Consider the following 19,608-nt stretch of genomic DNA (forward strand, 5'->3'; position numbering starts at 1 on the left):
TTGGAAGGTAGTTTGCTTGGATTGGACTTGACATTTTAGGATCTGGATTTCTGATCACTTTCTTCTCAAAATCTCAACTTCGGTATGTTATTCCAGGGTAGTTTTCCTTGGGACTGTGTCGTTTTCTTTACCAAGAGACAGCAGATCAGGAGAAATATTTATACAGTTTTAATTTTATTTATTAAGGTATTTCCTACAGTAAAAGTGACCCATTTTAAAGGTATGACTTGAGGAATTTGTGTAACATGTACAGTTCCTTAACTACCACCCACTATCAAGAGGCAGAAGGATCCCCTCATCCTAAGAAGCTTCCTTGTGCCATTTTGTAACTCCTCTTCCTTCACTCTCCATCACAGATCTGCTTTCTGTCACTGTGGTGTTGTGTTTGAACAGATTTAAGCTGTCGTTTCTTTTGGATAAATTTCTAGGAATGGACCTGCTGAGTTGTATGATAAGTATGTCTTTAATTTTGTAAGATGTTGTGATAGTGTCTTCCAAAGTTATCCTTACCATTTTTCATTCTCAACAGCAGTGTATGGGAGCTTCATTTACTCCGCACCCTCTCCGGCACTTGTTACTGTCAGTCTTTTAACTGTAGCCAATCTAATTAGTGTGGAGTCACAACTCATTGTGGGTTTTTTTTTAATTTTTTTTTAACATTTATTTATTTTTGAGACAGAGACAGAGCATGAACCGGGGAGGGTCAGAGAGAGAGAAGGAGACACAGAATCTGAAACAGGCTCCAGGCTCTGAGCTGTCAGCACAGAGCCCGACGCGGGGCTCGAACACACGGACCGTGAGATCATGACCTGAGCCGAAGTCGGACGCTTAACCGACTGAGCCACCCAGGCGCCCCGCTCATTGTGGTTTTAATTTATATTTCCCTAATGACTAGTGATACTGAACACATTTTAACGTATCTATTGCCCATTTGTATACCTTCTTTTGTGAACTGTTTGTTCAAATATTCGCTTATTTTTAATTGGCTTGTCTGCCTTCTTGAATTGTTAGAGTTCTTTTTTTTAATGCTCATTTATTTTGAGAGAGAGTGCACGAGCACAAGCGGGGGAGAGGCAGAGAGAGCGGGGGAGAGGCAGAGAGAGCGAGGGAGAGAGAGAATCCTAAGCGGTTCCTTGCTGTCAGTGTGGAGCCCAAAGCAGTGCTTGATCTCACAAACTGTGAGATCATAACCTGAACAGAAATCAAGACTCATACACTTAACCAACTGAGCCATCCAGGTGCCCCAAGAGTTCTTTATATATTTTGGATACAAGCTATTTGTTGGATATGTATTTTGCAAATATTTTCTCTCAGTCTATTGCTTGTATTTTTTTTCTTAACTGTATCTTTTGGATAAAGTTTTTAGCCTCGATGAAGTCCTCTTTAGCAATTTCTTTTAACTTGTATAGTGCTTAAGAAATCATTGTTTAAGAAATCTTTACCTAACCCAGTGTCACAAATATTTTTTACTATGTTTTTTCTAAAATTTGTAGCTCCTATATTTAGCCCCATAAACCATATAGACTTAATTTTTTAATGGTTTTATAAGGTTGAGGCTCAAAGTTTTTTTTGTTTTTGTTTTTGTTTTTGTTTTTTTCATACAGATATCCAGTTGATTTAGCATCATTTGTTGAAAAGTCTCTTTTCCCCCATTGAATTACCTTAGTGAATTCCATTTATTGCCTTAAATTTCTGGGTCATGATGGTGCCATCACTTGCTCATGATATATTGTACTAATTATATATTCTTTATTCAATTTGGTAATATTTTGTTAAGAATTTTTTTTATTTTGGATCTGCTGGTCTTTAGTTCTCTTTTCTTGTGATGTCTTTGGCTGACCAGGCATCAGGGTATTATTAGTCTTATAAAATGAGTTGGGATGTGTTCCATCTTCCTCTGTTTCTGAAGGAGTTGGTTAGGACTGACATTGTTTCTATATTTGTTTTCAAAATGTAAAGATAAACGCAAAGAGAATGATATACTGAGTGTAGATATCCACATACCTCTCTCAACCCTTTTCATCTTTGGACTTGTTCTAGACTCTTAGGTCAAAGCAGTCATGTAGGGGAAATACATTGATCTGGTGATTTTCCCAATTTGGGAAAATTTCCCAATTTCCCCAAATTTCCCAATTTGTTCCCATTGATTTGTTGATTTTTCCCAATTTCCCAGAGTAAAAATTTGTAGTTTTGTTATCTAAGATCACTTTTTTGTTTTGCAGATTTGGGAATCAAGTCAAATTCTTGACTCATGGTCATTTTCTAAACAGTCCTCTGAAATTTGGAAGAATAAGTATATCTCCGAAACGGTTCAGTTTTCTGCCAATCACGAGTTATCCCCAGGAAGATGTGGTTGGTTACTAAACACATTTAAGAAACTGACACTTGTCTGGATGTGAGTCCACACGTGTTAGAAATGGCTTTTACTCTCAAGAACTTGTGCTCTCCTCTTGCTCATTAGTAGATTGTTCTTATTTCCTTTTTTACCATCCTGACTCATCATTACAGCTTTTACCACATGCAGCCTCTGGCAGTCAAAACTCTTAAGAAGCAACAGTCTCCTTGAATGTACCTGTGTCCTTTGTAGAGTGCGTAGGGGATGATGGTTTTTGCCCTACTGTGGTGGATTTCAGAGGCATGCACGTGTACACACACAGTGTGGCTCATCGTAAATTTAATCACATTTCTGTGATTATGTTATTTTTCAAATGTGTTTTGTTTATTTCAACAGCGGCACTGGTAGTGTGGGTTTAATGTGGTTAGAAAAAGCAGCTTCTTTTTCTCTACTCTCTCACATGCTAATCTTATTTGCCATTGGTGAGGGGAGCATATGAAGTCAACGCTTCATGACATTTGATAAATACATTACCGTACACTGTGAGAAGCAACAAGAGACTCGAAAGCCTTGCTCCCTAGTGAAATAAAATCAGATTATTGTCCTCATAAACCATTTCTCTTCCTTAGGCTTCTGGAGTCATTGCTGCCATGTTGAGCATGGCTACTCTCTCTGGAACTAATGAAACTCTTGGCCATTATTTTTAATAAAATGGAAAATAGAGTTTATTATCCAAATAATTTAATTAGCTTTACGTTGAAAATATCAATGGTATGTGACAACAAAGGCACACCTTTTCTTCTTTGGTGAGAGCAGATATATCTTTATATCCAGTTATTTCAGAGGTGCTGTGGAAACTGTAACTTCTCTCCCTTCTGTATTCTTCGGTGCTGAACCCAGGTTGGGTTCGGGGCTGCTGTTTCTCACCAGGCTGTGGCAGCTACAAGGAGAGAGTTCTGTGTACTCTGGCTGCTCAGTGAATTTTATTGATTTATTAAAAAAATTGTTTAATGTTAATTTATTTTTGAGAGAGAGAGAGACAGAGCACAAGAGGGGGAGAGACCGAGAGAGAAGGAGACACAGAATCCGAAGTAGGCTCCAGGCTCTGAGCTGTCAGCACAGAGTCCAACGCGGGGCTTGAACTCATGAACCAGGAGATCATGACCTGAGCGGGAGTCAGATGCTTAACCGACTGAGCCACCCAAGGCGCCCCTCGGTGAATTTTATTTAATGATTTAGTCATCAAAAAACTGAAAACCACTTGATGTTTACTAACAGAATCTCTGAAGCTACAATAATGAGAAGAAAAAAGTGAAGGGCATTCTATAATAATATAGTGGTAACATTTAGTTTTCCAAATGAGTTAAAATGCCAGCAGTGGTAACGTTGTGACCTTTTGGATGAAAATATTGTCATCTTCATTCTCTACACAGTATCACTAGGAAGCCAAAAGTGATGAATATGTAAAATGATAAATTCATTCTATTTACTTAAAGCAGCTCTTTCAAGTATTATTATTAGGGGCACCTGGGTGGCTCAGTCGGTTAAGTGTCCTACTCTTGATCTCAGCTCAGGTCATGATCTCATAGTTCGTGAGATCAAGCCCCGTGCCAGGCTCTGTGCTGACAGTGGGGAGCCTGCTTGGAATTCTAAACAAACAAACATAAGTAACAAATAAACTGAAAAAAAAAAAACCATTTAAAGTAGTAATGTTAAATGGGTGGTATTAAAATGGAATTAAAGAAAGAAGAACTTCAGTCGTATCCTTAAAGTGAACCCAACTCTTAGCCAGACATCCCTTGATTGCAACTCTTAAGTATACATGTTAGAGAGAGAATATAAGTGTCGCCAACCCAGAAGACTAAATGATGTTGGGTTATGTTTTAAAGCTTAACTATAAGTTTTGATAATCTTGGTTACGTTATTCTGGGTTCTTAACCTGTCCTACAGAGGTATAATATTTTACAACGGAGACAGAGTAGAAGGTTATACTGGTATTTTGAGGTCTAGTATTCCTTGAATTCTTAATTTTACATCAGTTCCCAATTATCCACAGGGATGGAAGCTGGGCTGGATTTTTCTAAGCAGTTGATAATTCCAAAATCAATTGCATTTGCCTGGGGGATGAGGTAAAAGAGGTCAGCCGAAATATATAGCCAAGCACACACATGAGGACACTAAAAACCTCTGGCCCTGACCTTGACTTTGGCCTTTTCCCAGTTCTCTTGGGTGCTGATGGTTAAGTGTTATTGAAAAGAAGGTTAGATTCTTCTTCTCTTCAAAGATAACCACACACATGACTCACATGTTGAGTTCTCTCTCCAGTCACGGTGAAGGCTTTACAGTGGTGCCTCTATATCATCCAGCCCATAGCCCTGGAATTGAATTTGAGAACGGGAGAGTGCATGGCCACCTCAGGGATGCTGGTGACCAGGCAGAAGTAGAGACAGTCTGTTTCCAATTGTGCAGCTTACTTTTTATTTAGGTCCTTTGTACATCAGTTTGTACTCTTTAACAGGGATCATCATACTTGCCTTGCCAATGCCACATGCTAATGAAAGTTACATTATTAACCTAAGATTTTCTTTTTTTAATTCTGCACTATAAAAAAAACCATGCTGCATAAAAGTTTTTATTTGCTTTTCAAGATAATAGGTTCTGTATTTTTAGAGGAAAGGCACTGCGTGAATTTAAATGCACATCATGATATACTTCAAGGCTTATAATATGTAGCTTAATTATTCTATCCTAATTAGCCTGATGCTGCCTTTTTACTGCACCCTTGTACATTCAATATGTTACTTATTTTATTTGAATAAGACTGACCTGAAGGCATAACTACAATGCTGTCACTTAAATGTAGTTCTTCAAGTAGAGGTCCTCAGTGAGAATTGTATTCTCTTAGGTAGAAGAATGACCCAACTCCCAGGGTAAAGCCAAAAAAAGAATGGCCTCGTGCGTTGCTCTGCACAGTGTATGTAGGTGAACGAAATCAGCAGGCTTCTCTTTATCCTACGTGTCCATAAAAAGCTTTTGAAAGGTCAGGATTCCAGGGAGACTTCTTTGTTGCCGGCATCTCAGTTTTCCCCAGGCTGTCCTTGGCGGATGCATTTATTGCCTTTCCGCTGGGTAGCAATAAGGTCACACTCTCTGGGGGGTGCGCAGGAAACTGGGACAGATGGACAGAGCCAGACGATGGATCAGAACGTTAGAGAATAGGGCCAGGTAAACAAGGAGCGGGCGTTACAGAGAGAAAAGGACCAGCATGTCTTGTATTATAATTGAACTGCCTTTCCAATTAATAAAATCAATGGGTGGCTCTGTTTAACGTCTCCCACATTTATACACTGGCCTCCGTTCCTACTGCTTTTCCTTTAGCTTCAATTACAGTCTTCAACGTGTTAACTCTAAAGGGGAGACTTCCGGAGGCAGGAAGAAATGTGTGAGACGCCTGGCGTCTGGGGATCATAATGGGCCACATCAAAGCCCTGTAAAAGTCCCTCTATCACCCCATTGTCACAGCACTGGTGTTTGTGAAGAAACAGAGGAGGGTCTCCCTCACTGCTCAACCTTAGGTTTCAAAACATCCTTGTAATATTGGCAACTGTGTTTTTACTTTTGCAGTAACTGAAATGCAGGTCGGTCGCCTCTTCCTCTGCTCTAAATTGAAGGTGGTATTTCTGAGTTCAGCAATTTGTGTCAAAACCCAGGCTGACTGGCTTATGGAAGAGCTTCTCTTGAAGGGCAAACATTGAACATTATTATTAAAATGTTAATTTCTATTAGGACTCCATAATCTAGGCTGGCTGATTTTTTTTTTTTTTTTTTTTAAAGCGCAATTCACTGTATGGATTTTCTTTTTTGGTGAAGCTTTGTCTGGATTAAATCTCAGGTATCCTGTGGATTGCCTCACTTCCCTCTGCAGCCTGGTAGGGAGTGGGACCAGCTGGTGTAATTCAATTGACCTCTTTTACACTGTTTTATACTCCTTTTTTTTTTTTTAACATGAACTAGCTGTACATAACAAATTTTCTATGGAAAAGCTTTTGTTCCTTTAACATGCAGGAGTCTGCCTGGGGCTCCATGAGGTCAATGTTCATTCGGTTCATGGCCCTGATCCAAAAATATTTTTTAAGCCCATCTATTCTTAAAAGAGAGAAATACATACCACATACACACACACACACACACACACACACCCTATAGTTTCATGCTTCTGCTTTCTGTAGTTCTATTACTATTCTTAGATAGGATTTCTTCTCCCAAATTTAACGGGAATGTTTGAATATACTCAGATCTTAAGAATATGAGTGAAGGGTATAATTTGATAAGGCTGAAAACAAACAAACAAGAAAATAAAACCTTTTGGTTTTATTCTTTGTTTTGTTTTGTTTTGTTTAATTATTAATTTTATTTTGAGAGACAGAGCTTGCACAAGCAGGTTAGGGGCAGAAAAAGAGGCAGGAAAGAGAGATTATCCTAAAAAGGCTCCGTGTGGTCAGCACAGAGCCAGACATGGGGCTTGATCCCATGAACCATGAAGTCACGACCTGAGCCGATGAGCGTCAAGAATTGGACACTCAACCAACTGAGCCACCCAGATGGCCCCCTATTTTGTTTAATTCTAGAAGACGTGTTGGAAGGAGAACATTAGCAGTAAGGACACATGCTAATAGAACCTGTTAAAAATTAAACTGCCATTACAATAACATGCTTGGTTATAAACCGCTTTATGTACTTTCAAATGTACTCCTTTAATCTTCTGAATACCATATACGTCAGTACAAAACAAGCTCATTTCATAGCCTACAAATAGTATAAGCATTTGGTATAGTGAAATCTTACAAACACTTCTCTCTTTGGCTAAGTTGTGTAACAGATTGAATGCAGGTCAGTTATTTAGCAGAATAGATGATCAATTATTATAAATCTTGATCTTTTTTTAAAACAAAAAGCATACACCAAGCTGAGAAAGAAATTTACTTACAGTAAAATAATAATGGCATTTGATTTTTTTTTCCATTGCCAATTACCCAATATCTTTGTTGCTGCAGAATAAACCAAAGGTATTTTCTTTTACCAGATAACTTAATAATTTCTTCCATTGGCTCTGCAAACTATTTATAACTACCCTACCCTCATGCTAAACAAACAAACAAACAAACAAACAAACAAACAAACAAACAACAAAATGGAACTCATGAGTGGAAGAAAAACCTGACAACTTCCAGTTCAGCTTTGGTGGAAACTTCCTGAGATCCTAAAGCCGACAACCAGCCATCTTCTGGGTAATAGGAATCAAATACTATCTAAGTTCTAGGTGAGTGAAAATTAAACTCTTCATGCTGAAATTTGTGCTGATTGGGTATCCAAATATATGACCTTTCAAATATCAACTTTGTTTTCATCACCATGGTTTCCATTGGAATATCAATGATACTTCTCATTGCAGGGTCACCACTATCCAGTTACTTTATACTTACAATCTCATCTGTTTATATAACTGGCCTAAGTAGAATAGAATATAGAGAAGGTAACAGGTCACAAAATGGTCCATAATGCTTTGAAATGTATCCTGTTAGCTATAGCCTTATGAACTTGCTATTTGACTGCTTTTGACCTATAGAAGTGGCATTCTCCTAGATCACACCCCGCTATTTAATGGTTCAAGTTAAGAAACTACCCACTGAGTACTAACAGGACAGAGATTAGTGTTGTGATAAGAGCATGAACTGTGGAGTAAGTCAGTCCTATGTTTTCCTCCAGATTCTGGTCCTAAGACTCTAAACTTAGGCCAAGTTATCCACCTTTTCTGAGACTAGATTTTCATTGAGAAAACAGAGATAACACGACCTACCTTTCTCTCCTATTTAGAGAATGAGAAATAATACATGAAAAGAAAATACCATAGTATGTAGGACTTTATATATAACTAATAAAGAACATTTGTTTTCTTCTTATTTTTTATTTATGTATTCCAGACACTGCTAAATATAAGAGGTAGGTAACGAATTGAAAACTGAATTCATGAAAATCAGTTTGAATTTTTAAGAATGTAAGCATCTCTCTCAATAGATAGGTGGAGAGATAGGGAGATGTACCTACGCATCAGTCCACACTTGCACACATACGCACATACATGCAGATACTGTTTTAAGCCTTTTAAGTGGATACTTTCCTCAAGTGACTTAGCACGTTCATGACTTGTTAAATGGACGAACCAAACAAAATATGAACTTTCTTGAATGAATGAGACATCAGAACAACTATCCATTCTGCCATGTATGGAATACTGTGATGCCCGCAGGACCTACTGGGCTGTGGTAGATCTTGCTCAACTTCCAGAATATTGTGCTTTTTATTGGCCAGTTTTAGTATATTTTCTATTTTCTCTACTGTCGTGGCCATTATTTCTCTCTGTTCTCATTGCAAGTCCTAACCCCCACTTACTTATGGCTTCTAATATTCTTTGGATTTAGAAAATAGGTCACTAGGCCTGTCATAATTTTAGGTAAAGTATAAAAGCAAATAATCTTTGAAGTTGTTGGTACAAAAAGCTCTCCTCCAAAGCACAGCGGAGCGTTCTGGTGCTTCTATCTTGTGACTTAACTCACCAGTTTTGTTATGTTTCAAATAGGTGACATTGCCAGATAGGTATTTGTGGATAAGTGAGATTCCAGAGTAAGAAACCAGGGATGGTAAATCTGATGCAGAGCTGGTAGAAATTACCAAACTATTCCATCTTAATTTGGAATTCTTTCTTATTTATTTTTTCCCTTCGCAATCATTGAATCCTTCACTATTAGCCTTGGGTGGATTTAGCAACTGAATCACAGATAGAGTTATATTACCTCTAGGTTGACAGAGTCTCCCTCACTTTTCAGTGCAGCTTCATAGTGCCTACAGGGATAAAAAGCTTAGCTACTTGAATATTTGGCTCGTTATCTATATATCCCTCTTACATTTTGTCCCTAAAAATAAGCTCCACCATATAAATTCAAGGTAGAGCAGTGTGTAACATAAACTTAGGCTCGTTTTTCATTCTAAACCTTGAAGTGAATGTTAAATATTTCATAGTCATGATATTTTTAATTAAAAAAATTTTTTCAATGTTTATTGTCAAGAGACAGACAGAGCACAATGGAGGAGGGGCAGAGAAAGAGGGAGACCCAGAATCAGAAGCAGGCTCCAGGCTCCACACTGTCAGCACAGAGCCCCATGCGGGACTCGAACCCATGAACTGCAATATCATGACCTGAGCCGCTCGGTGCTTAACCAACCCAGCCACCCAGGCGCCCCATAGTCATGATATTTCTTAAATGGCAAAATTGGACATCAACTTTTGTAAATAATATTGTAGAAAAATTATAGTCCTTGTAGCCCTTTATAAAAGTAAAAATTTCTTTATTAGCTTAGCTGATTTAGAATTAGGTGTTATTTTCTTGGGTTTGACATTAAAGTACATTTCAAACATCTATGTGCTTAGTGCATATTTATTTATTTATTTTTAATTTTTTAAATGTTTGTTTTTGAGAGATGGGGGGGAGTGGGGGAGAGGCAGAGAGAGAGGGAGACACAGAAGCTGAAGCAGGCTCCAGGCTCCTAGCTGTCAGCCCAGAGCCTGATGCAGGGCTTGAACCCCTGAACTGTGAGATCATGAACTGAGCCAAAGTTAGAGGCTCAACCGACAGAGCCACCCAGGCGCCCCGCTTAGTGCCTATTTAAGTGCAACTGTCATGAAATACAGTAAGGAATATCACTGCTCATCAGCTCAATTTCTAGTTGACTTGGACTTCTGTTTCAATGAGCAGTAGATGTGTCAGATGCCTTTAAAAAGCTTCTCCCTCTAACCGTGAGCTAAGTAGCACCTTCTTTGGCTCTACTGAAACTGCAAACCAGAAATAAGGTTCCATTTTTTGCACCTACATGGTTGAAGCAGTTTTAGGAGGTATGACTATGTTGGCATCAGGGTCTCTCAGATCAGATGACTCCTGATGCACCTGCTCACATGGTTTTGCAGCTCCAACTGGCCAACTTCCCCTCAGGCTCTTCTCATTGCAAATCCAATCCTATTAGTTGTTTTCCCTTCAAAAAACAGAGCATTACTCTTCCTTTTCGTCCTGAAATAAACTCATTAAGGAATTTATGATAGCCTTCCAGTAAATGATTTCTGTTACAGGCAGTTTAAGTATTTCCAACGGATCTTGTCAGATTAGTATAAGTAAATCAGAATTCATCACCTTTCTGGATTTAGAGTTCCTCTCATGAATGATGGTTTAAACAGCCCCAAATTCCATTAAAAAGAATTATAGCCATGTGATTTCTATTAATAAGGCTTTCCCATGTCTAAACATAGAGTAACCATCAGACATTATGATAGCAATTTTGTACATAAAGTTGTACATTGTTTACAGAAAATGAAAGTTGAGATATTGGAGGAAATGATGAATTTCTAGAGCATGTAACGCCTGGTCTTACTTTTTATCATTACAGAAACTATTCAATGTACCAGATTCTTTAGCTAACATTGTTCCTGCCTCTTCCAAGTGCATTCTCAATTTCACACTCTTCCTCATTTTTCTACTTGATGAATAAATGTGCACAATGTATTATAGGCAAGGCTCCCCCGCAGAAACACTGGAACTCAGAATGTTACATTATGCTGTTTAAGATCTAAATCCAGGGGTGCCTGGGCGGCTCAGTCGGTTGAGCGTCCAACTTCGGCTCAGGTCATGATCTCACAGTCTGTGAGTTTGAGCCCCGTGTCAGGGTCTGTGCTGACAGCTCAGAGCCTGGAGCCTGCTTCAGATTCTGTGTCTCCCTCTCTCTCTCTGCCCTTCCCCTGCTCATGCTGTGTCTCTCTCTCTGTCTCAAAAATAAATAAAAACATTAATAAGAAAATTTTTAAAAAAAGATCTAAATCCAGCACACAAAAGCCTATTTAAATCAGAATGCACTCCGGAATAACCATTCTATCAAACTTAGTCACCTTGGAGAACATTATTTCTATGAAAAGATAGACTTCTAAATTAAATGCAACCGACAAATCTGGTCTTGGCTGAAACTCTGTGGCTTTGAGATCTGTGCCTTGAGGAGATGCCCACAGATCTGAATGTGTGATTGCCATGGCCCTGGGCTTGCTACTGTGGAGGAGATGAGGCATTTGGTAAGAGCGTAATGCCAGGAATTACAATGAAGATTGAAAGAAGATAGAAAGATAGAAAGGAAAGATAGAAAGATAGAAAGGATTTGAACTGAGGGAGGAAGAATGGAAAAACAACCCCAAAGGAGTTCCCTTCCCTTCCTGTCTGCCTTCCTGCCCTTTAGCCTTTCTGTTTCTCACTTTCTAGCCCTTTCAAAATTATGGGGAGTTTATGGAGAGTGGAGAAGAGCAATGGCCCACACACTGTACCTGCTGGAGGATGCCACGCCCTCTAGTGGCTTCCTTCTCTTTTCCTCCTCTGCCCTTCAAGACCTCACCCCTGAAGTGACTGGTTCAGATGAGAAGTGGGTGGCGAGGACTGAGCGTGTGTGGAGAACCTGCTCAGTGTGCCGTTGAAGAGGCCCGAAGCCCAGGAGCAACAGGTTTGGGAAGGGGAGTCCTTTGTCGGGCTTTCTGGGCTTACAGATCTCGGCAGTTCTTGGTAGGGTGCTGTTGCTTGCCATTTTGGACACAAAATGAACGGATACTCTCCAACTCAAGAATTTGAGGTCTGATTTTGCCTTTGAGGTGGGATTTAATGAATCTAATGAAAAATTGGCACTTTGACTACAGTTCTTTTAAAGACCCTGATTCCTAGGCTAGATATAACATCTTCAACGGAAAGAAAGAAAGAAAGAAAGAAAGAAAGAAAGAAAGAAAGAAAGAAAGAAAGAAAGAAAGAAAAGTAGCAAAGCATAGGCATTATTACTTCAAGTGGATGTCTAGATAAGATTACGAGTTTCGCTTATAGTTTGGGGACACTCAGAGGGCCTGCATTGTGACAAATGGGACCACACTCAAAACAGTGCAGGTTAACTCTGTGCTCCTAGAAAGGGTCAGCTTAGATTTGTGGTTTGAAAGGATTTGGATCTCAATTTGTTCATTTAATAGTCTGTGGCTAATTAAGTGACTTGGTTAGAAATCAGCCCTCAAGAGCTTAAGGTCAAGGGTTTAATTTCCCTGTGGACCAGTTTATCTTCTCTTGTTTCATGGCTATTGATTACACTCCTGATCCCTACGCAGGTGACTTACAAAGTTATGTTATTGATTATGGAGAATTGGGTATAAATGAATCAAAGCAAAGCCATTACTGGAGCCAAATGATTGTATGTAGTTGGCAGGTCAAAGTGCCACGGGAGTCACGATCGGAAGTTTGCTTTTGGGCAGAGCCTACATCAAAACCATTCTTTGTCACTTTATGAGAATGTTTGGGAGAGATGTTTCACTCCTCTGAGTCTTAGTTTCTCCATCTGCAAACTAAGGATGAAATCAGCCTCACAGGGAAGTCGGGAAGCTTATCAAGATGTCAACTGTAATACACAGGGTGGAATACAATCCTTGTTTTCCCTGGCCTGGCTCCCTTGGGGTATGTTTTCTCCCATGCATGATGCCCCAGGACCTCTTCCTTTGTACTCACTGCTGCAAAGGGCTCCACTGCCCGCGCCCTGTGCCCTGCCCTGGTTCGGGCACCTGCTGTCTCAAGCCATTGACCAGGAGAACTTGCCTGTGAGGGCAATTTGTTTGATGATTTAATTTATCTAATAGCACTTTTAAACTGAATGGTTCTGCGTGGTGGGAGTTATATAGCACAAGGAGAGGACGGAAGTCTCACAGAAATGTACATAAGAGATAAAAAGGCCTATTCTATTGGAGGGAATTACATCGGTGGGCTCAAAGCTGCACCCGAATCTCCTCATTTCTTCTACATTATCAGGGCTTTCCGGTTAGTTCTAGTCCTAAAGTCGTTTTCAAGTTTGTGCTCCTGAGGACACATTTCCTCATTTGTAAATTTGTTCATCTTCTAGGTAGCGGGGTTGCAAGTAAAAGGGACCATAAAAAAGACTCGTCATGCAAATTATAAATAAGATCAATAAAATATGATGGAATGATGCTTTTTAATTCTCCTTCTAAGATTATTAGCTCTTTTTTTGGTGGAGGGAAAAATGCAAATGTGATGCTAATTATGAAGATCCATCTGTTATACTTAAAGTACCATAGAAAAAAAGCCTGAATTTAAATCTGTCCCGCTGTACCTTGCCATCTTTGAAGACCCATTTTGGAGAAGCTGTTTGTCTTTCAAACAGACTTTGATGTCCTCTAAGGGAGCACGTTTTCTTGAAGGACACTGAACTGCCATTTGAAGAGGCCAGGTTCTTCTGACTGTACATTTTTTATTCATTTTATTCTGCAGCAAACATGCGGGCTGTACCAAATATGTGCTTACTAGGTGATTGAATAACTCTTTGGAAAGCCCTATCACGTAAATTATAGAAAACAAGTACTATGTAATCACCAACCCCTGAGTACTTACTCAGATGATTTGTCTCTTTTAATATCCCAGCTGGCAGGGATTCCAAAGAATGCTTTAAGAAAAGTTTATTTACATCTTCTCTGCCCTGGGCCTGGGCACTGTCCTGTTAATTTTGGTAAGGTCCAACTTAGTAGCTGGGTGGGTGAATAATCTGACCTCTCTCATTTTTTAAAAAAAAAATTTTTTTAACATTTATTTGTTTATTTATTGAGAGACGGAGAGAGACAGAGTGTGAGCGAGGGAGAGGCAGAAACAGAGGGAGACACAGAATCTGAAGCAGGCACCAGGCTCTGAGTTGTCAGCACAGAGCCTGACACGGGGCTCAAACCCATGAGCCACGAGAACGTGACCTGAGTCAAAGTCCAACGCTCAACCGACTGAGCCACCCAGGCGCCCCTCATCTTATGTTTTTAATTGGCAAAACGGGAAAAGTTATTTTCAGCAGGTCTTTACAAAGCCCTGTGTCAAAGAACATCTCCAATTACCGTTAACTCCCCAAATCTGTCCCCTAACCCATTTTCGATACATGATGTGACATCATTAGGCCTAGAGATAGAGATTTGGAAGTTACTGATGTAGAGGTACTGGTGGAAGACACAAGAAATGGTCTGCTTTTTGAAACAGGAGACAGAGAGAGAGTGGCCGTTTAGGAACAGAGCCATGAGGGCCAGCCATGATTGAGGACAGGAGTCTGTGGGATGAGACCCCGAGCTGCCCTCACAATAAAAGCCAGGGAAGGAGTTTTCAGAAGGAGAGTGTTGCCAATAGTACCAATAATGCAGAGAAGTCCTGGAGGGTGACACAGCAAAAACTCTCAGTGCAAGGAAAGAAATTGGAAATGGAATCCCAGAACTCAAAGACACCTCTGAGGTCTTTAATTCCAGCCCTTGCAGTGTTACGCACATACCGAAAAACTGAGGGCACTTGGGCAAAGCCACAAACAACTGATCAGCCCCACATCCCACATCGGTTCTGTCTCTGGATTCCCAGCCGAGGGCTTCTGTGGTTTAACTGCATTCCTTGCCTTTGTGGCCACTTGGTGCCCATTCCAACCCTTAGCATTTCCGAAATTTGGGTTATGATGATATTTTAACGGGACCACAGATCTTTGCAGAAGATTTCTCTCCATGTGGAAGCATTGGTGTTTTTGTTGTTGTTATTAAAATTTGTCTAAGAGCTTCTTACATTGTAGAATTTACTCAGAATTTCTTAATGCTTAGAGATGTGTTTCCAAATAGGAAATAAGAATTTGGCGGGGGGGGGGGGGTAGTTTTAAACAGTTTAGCAGTATACTTATTGAAATTTTCAAGCCTTTCAATGTTTCTTCAATGACTCAGTTCTCTTCCTCAACCATGGAAGACTATTTGATACTTACTCTGCCCGCCCCCCCCCCCCCCCCCGCCTAGAAACCTAAATTTGATAAACAAGAATATTTAAGCAATGTATTAGGAAGGGGATAGGTTTTTCCTCCCATATCAAAAGTTTCAACTGGGGAAAAAAGGCATAAAATGAACTACCCTAGACCTACCAAATTTCTATTTCAGTCATATTTTAAGCTTCTGTGGCATGATGGACTCAGATCCTTTTTTCAGCCTTTTTAAACTTCTGATTAAATGATAGCCTAATAACCAGTGTGTTTAATCAAGCAGCTATCAAGCACCAGAAAGGGATGTAACTGGAGAGTGTAAATAAAATTAAAGAAAGGGTTCAGGTATCTGCCCTTTGTTTTTGAAACAAGAGTATGTAGTGTCCCCCCCTCCCCAAAGCTCTGATTTCAGTCAACCCGAGAGAAACTGCGGAGTTGGCAAAATCTGTCCTCAAGCCTGTCCTCCTCCTCCACCCCTTATGGTCACCTCTCCTTCATAAGGTGTGCCACATCACCGTACTGTCTCTCCAGGTTGCTTTCTCTAAAATATCTCATGCCAGTTAGCCTATGGTTTATGTGGTCTCTGTCCCTTCTCTTTGAAGCCATGATGAGACTTCGCCCCTTCAGTCTCTGTGTATGTTAACTGACTAATGTGAAACGAATTATTTAATGAGGTTGGACTGGAAGAGAAGTTAACCACAATTACCCACTGTAATGATGTCTAAGGAAATCAGGACTAAATGGGGAGTTAACACCTAGAATTACACCAATGACAAGAATACTAATAGCAGAAACACAGGGGCTAGCAATTTATATTGTAATAGCTCTGTGAAGCTATTCACTTTTTGGATGAGGAAACTGAAGTGTAGAGAGGTTAGAAAACATATGTAGGGATTTGAAACTGTGGATTTTACCCCAGTCCTGTTGGGCTCTAGGGGCCTAACCATTGGGCCATCGTGTGGCTAAGTGGGCCCAACATGTAAGTCGTTCTGCTTGCCCCCTTTACCATTGTTTGGGCTGTAGCTATATTTTACAGCTATTTTTAAGTGTGCAGTGGAATGCTGAAATTCAGACTGGCTCAAGAAATTATATGATCGACATAATTTGGGGTTTTTTTAAGGCTTTATTTAAATTCCAGTTAGTTAACATACAGTGTAACATACAGTAACATACACAATTTAGTGATTCATCACTTCCATACAACACCCAGTGCTCATCACAACAAGTGCCCCCCTTAAGTCCCCATCACCTATGTAACCCATCCCCCACCCCCTCCCCTCTGGTAACCATCACTCTGTTCTCCATAGTTAATAGTCTGTTTCTTGGTTTGCCTCTCTCTCTTTTTTCCCCTATGATTGTTTATTTTGTTTCTTAAATTCCACATTTGAGTGAAATCATATGGTATTTGTCTTTCTCTGACTGACTTATTTCATTCAGCATAATGCTCTCTAGCTCCGTCTACATTGCTGCAAATGGCAAGATTTCATTCTTTTTTATGGCTGAGTAATATTCCATTATTCCATGTTTTACACACACACACACACACACACACACACACACACACACACACACAGACACACACACCACATCTTTATCTGTTCATGAGTCTGTGAACATTTGGGCTCTTTCCAGAATTTGGCTAGTATGGATAATGACGCTATAAACATTGGGGTGTGTATATCCCTTCAAATTCACATTTTTGTATTCTTTGGGTAAATACCTAGTAGTGCAGTTGCTGGATTGTAAGTTAGTTGTATTTTTAACATTTTGAGGAAATGCCATGCTATTTTCTAGAGTGACTGCACCAGTTTGCATTCCCACCAACAGTGTAAGCGGGTTCCCTTTCTCCACATCCTCACATGGTCAGCATAATTTGATACGTAACCTGCAGCACGTACGATTGCAGAAAGCATAATGTCACTGGGCGTTATAATAAATAAATGGAGAAGACAGTGGCACCTGGGTAGCTCAGTTGGTTGAGCGTCCAACTCTTGATTTCGGCTCAGGTCACGATCTCACAGTTGGTGGGAATGAGCCCCGCCTCAGGATCTGTGCTGACTGCACAGAGCCTGCTTGAGATTCTCTCTCTCCCTTTCTCTCTCTGCCCCTCTCCCATCCCTGCGTGCATATACACGCACTCTCTTTCTCAAAATACATAAATAAACTTTAAAAATTTATTTCCAAAAAGAATACAGTGACTTCAGTATTTGTTGGTAATCTTCAGGTGAGAGGAAAGGTAGCTTTATAAGATAAAATATTGGTGGGGCCGCAGGAGTTAGGAATCCTCAACCAGCAACCAGAGGGCAGGGGCTATGGAGAAGAAATGTAGCATATGAGGAGTTGATGGTTAGAAAGAAAGGAGACGATTGAATAAAAATGAAGAGGGACCATGAAGAAAGAAAAGTCTTCTTCCTAACTAAAGCTATTATGGATGACTCAGCTATTCATTTATTTAGTTATTCATTTGTTAACAGTTTGTTAGCTTTTTATATAAGCAACCTGTACTCATTTTCTTTTTTTTTTAAATTTTTTTTTTTTAATTTTTTTTTCCACGTTTATTTTTATTTTTGGGATAGAGAGAGACAGAGCATGAACGGGGGAGGGGCAGAGAGAGAGGGAGACACAGAATCGGAAACAGGCTCCAGGCTCCAGGCTCTGAGCCATCAGCCCAGAGCCTGACGCGGGGCTCGAACTCACGGACCGCGAGATCGTGACCTGGCTGAAGTCGGACGCTTAACCGACTGCGCCACCCAGGCGCCCCTCATTTTCTAAAAATTTTAACAGAACATTCAAAACAAAAAGACATTAAAATTCCAATCTTGCAATTTACAGCTACTATTGACATTGAAGTGCATCTCCCTTCAGTCATTTTTTTGATGCGTGTTGTATTTTATTTGGGGATCTTTCTGGACATAATCTTCTGCAATATTCAGTGGCTACATAAAATTCTCTTACGTCACTGGCTTTCAAATGATTTGGTGTTAGGATCCCTTTATATTCTTCAAATTATTGAAGACTTCCACCTATCCTGGTTTCAGTTATAGCTGTTGATATTTACCTGAGTAGAAATTGAAACTGAAAAAGGTTTAAAATAGCTATTTATCATCTACCTATCTATTTACTTAACTGTTTATTTATTAATTTACTTAAAATAATATTAAACCCAGTACCTGCTAATATAAATACATTTTCCTGGAAACAAACAAACAAACAAACAGAAAGTAATGATTGGCATTGTTTCACAGCTTTGTAAATTTCTTTAATATTTGGTTTAAGACAGATGAATTCTCACGTTTGTGCCTGTAGTCTGTTGCAATATATTGTTTTGATTGAATATACGAAGAAAATCCCTGCTCGTATAGATACGTAGCTGTAAAAGAGAACAGTATTTAATACCATTGTCAGATAATTATGGATATTCTCCTTTGAAGCTACGTCAAAACTTGGCAAGAGGTGATTTCTTGAAAGTTGGTTGAAATGTGGAATTCATGAACTCTTCATATCATTACATTGAAATTCATCCTCTCATGAGGATGTTTTGAATTTTGAATGAAGCCTTTTACCCATGCGTAATTTTGTAACATTATATCTTATTCATTTGGGAAATTGATTTACTGAGTTATGTAGATCTTCCAGATATTGATACATTTTAATTTATGATATATAAACAGTTGTATTTATTTATATCACTAGTAGCTTCATAAGAAAGGTCTTTCAGTATTGAGATGTCAGGCATACTATGACAAAAACAAATTTCCCAAAACTCTTATTTGTACTTGAAATCTCAAATTTTATCATTGGCAAAAGACACTGTCAGCACTGAGTTCACTTTCCTTATTGTAGAGAAAACATGTGCCAGGGGCGCCTGTGTGGCTCAGTCAGTTAAGCATCTGACTCTTGATTTCAGCTCAGGTCATGATCTCAGGGTTGGTGAGTTCAAGGCCCTCCATTGGGCTCTTCCTAACAGTGTGGAGCCTGCTTGGGATTCTGTCTCTGCCTCTCTCTTTCTCTCTCTCTCAAAGTAAATAAATAAACTTGAAGGAAGGAAGGAAGGAAGGAAGGAAGGAAGGAAGGAAGGAAGGAAGGAAGGAAGGAAGGAAGGAAGAAAACATCTGCCAAATATCAAGTCAGAACAATACTTTGTCTTTTGTTTTTTCAATTATAAATGAAGTTTCATGAAAAATGAAGCTAGTTCAACTTGAATCTCAAGATAATCAAATTCACAAGTGTTTTACCTCAAGACAACCATCATACTTGTGTGCACCCTCCCATTTTGTCACACAGAATGTTAAAAAGACAAGTACGCAAGGGTTGATAATGTAATAAAATCAATAAACTTTAATTCTTCATCAAAGATAATTCTTTTTTTAATGTTTAATTCATTTTTGAGAGAG

General features: G+C 39.4%; 1 protein-coding gene and 1 long non-coding RNA gene across 3 annotated transcripts in view; both read left to right on the forward strand.

The window, feature by feature from the left end:
* The window catches only part of LHFPL6 (LHFPL tetraspan subfamily member 6), a 248,011-nt gene that overhangs the window by 138,558 nt on the left and 89,845 nt on the right, over positions 1-19,608 (forward strand). The gene's annotated exons all lie outside the window — the stretch shown is intronic.
* On the forward strand, positions 687-11,238 carry LOC147584811 (uncharacterized). The gene is made up of 2 exons (XR_015253548.1): positions 687-6,227; positions 7,419-11,238. It is a non-coding gene; the product is annotated as an uncharacterized LOC147584811 (long non-coding RNA).

The sequence above is a fragment of the Puma concolor genome, chromosome A1 (genome assembly GCF_028749965.1).
Source record: "Puma concolor isolate L17-30 chromosome A1, mPumCon1.1.hap2, whole genome shotgun sequence".
Lineage (NCBI taxonomy): Eukaryota > Metazoa > Chordata > Mammalia > Carnivora > Felidae > Puma > Puma concolor.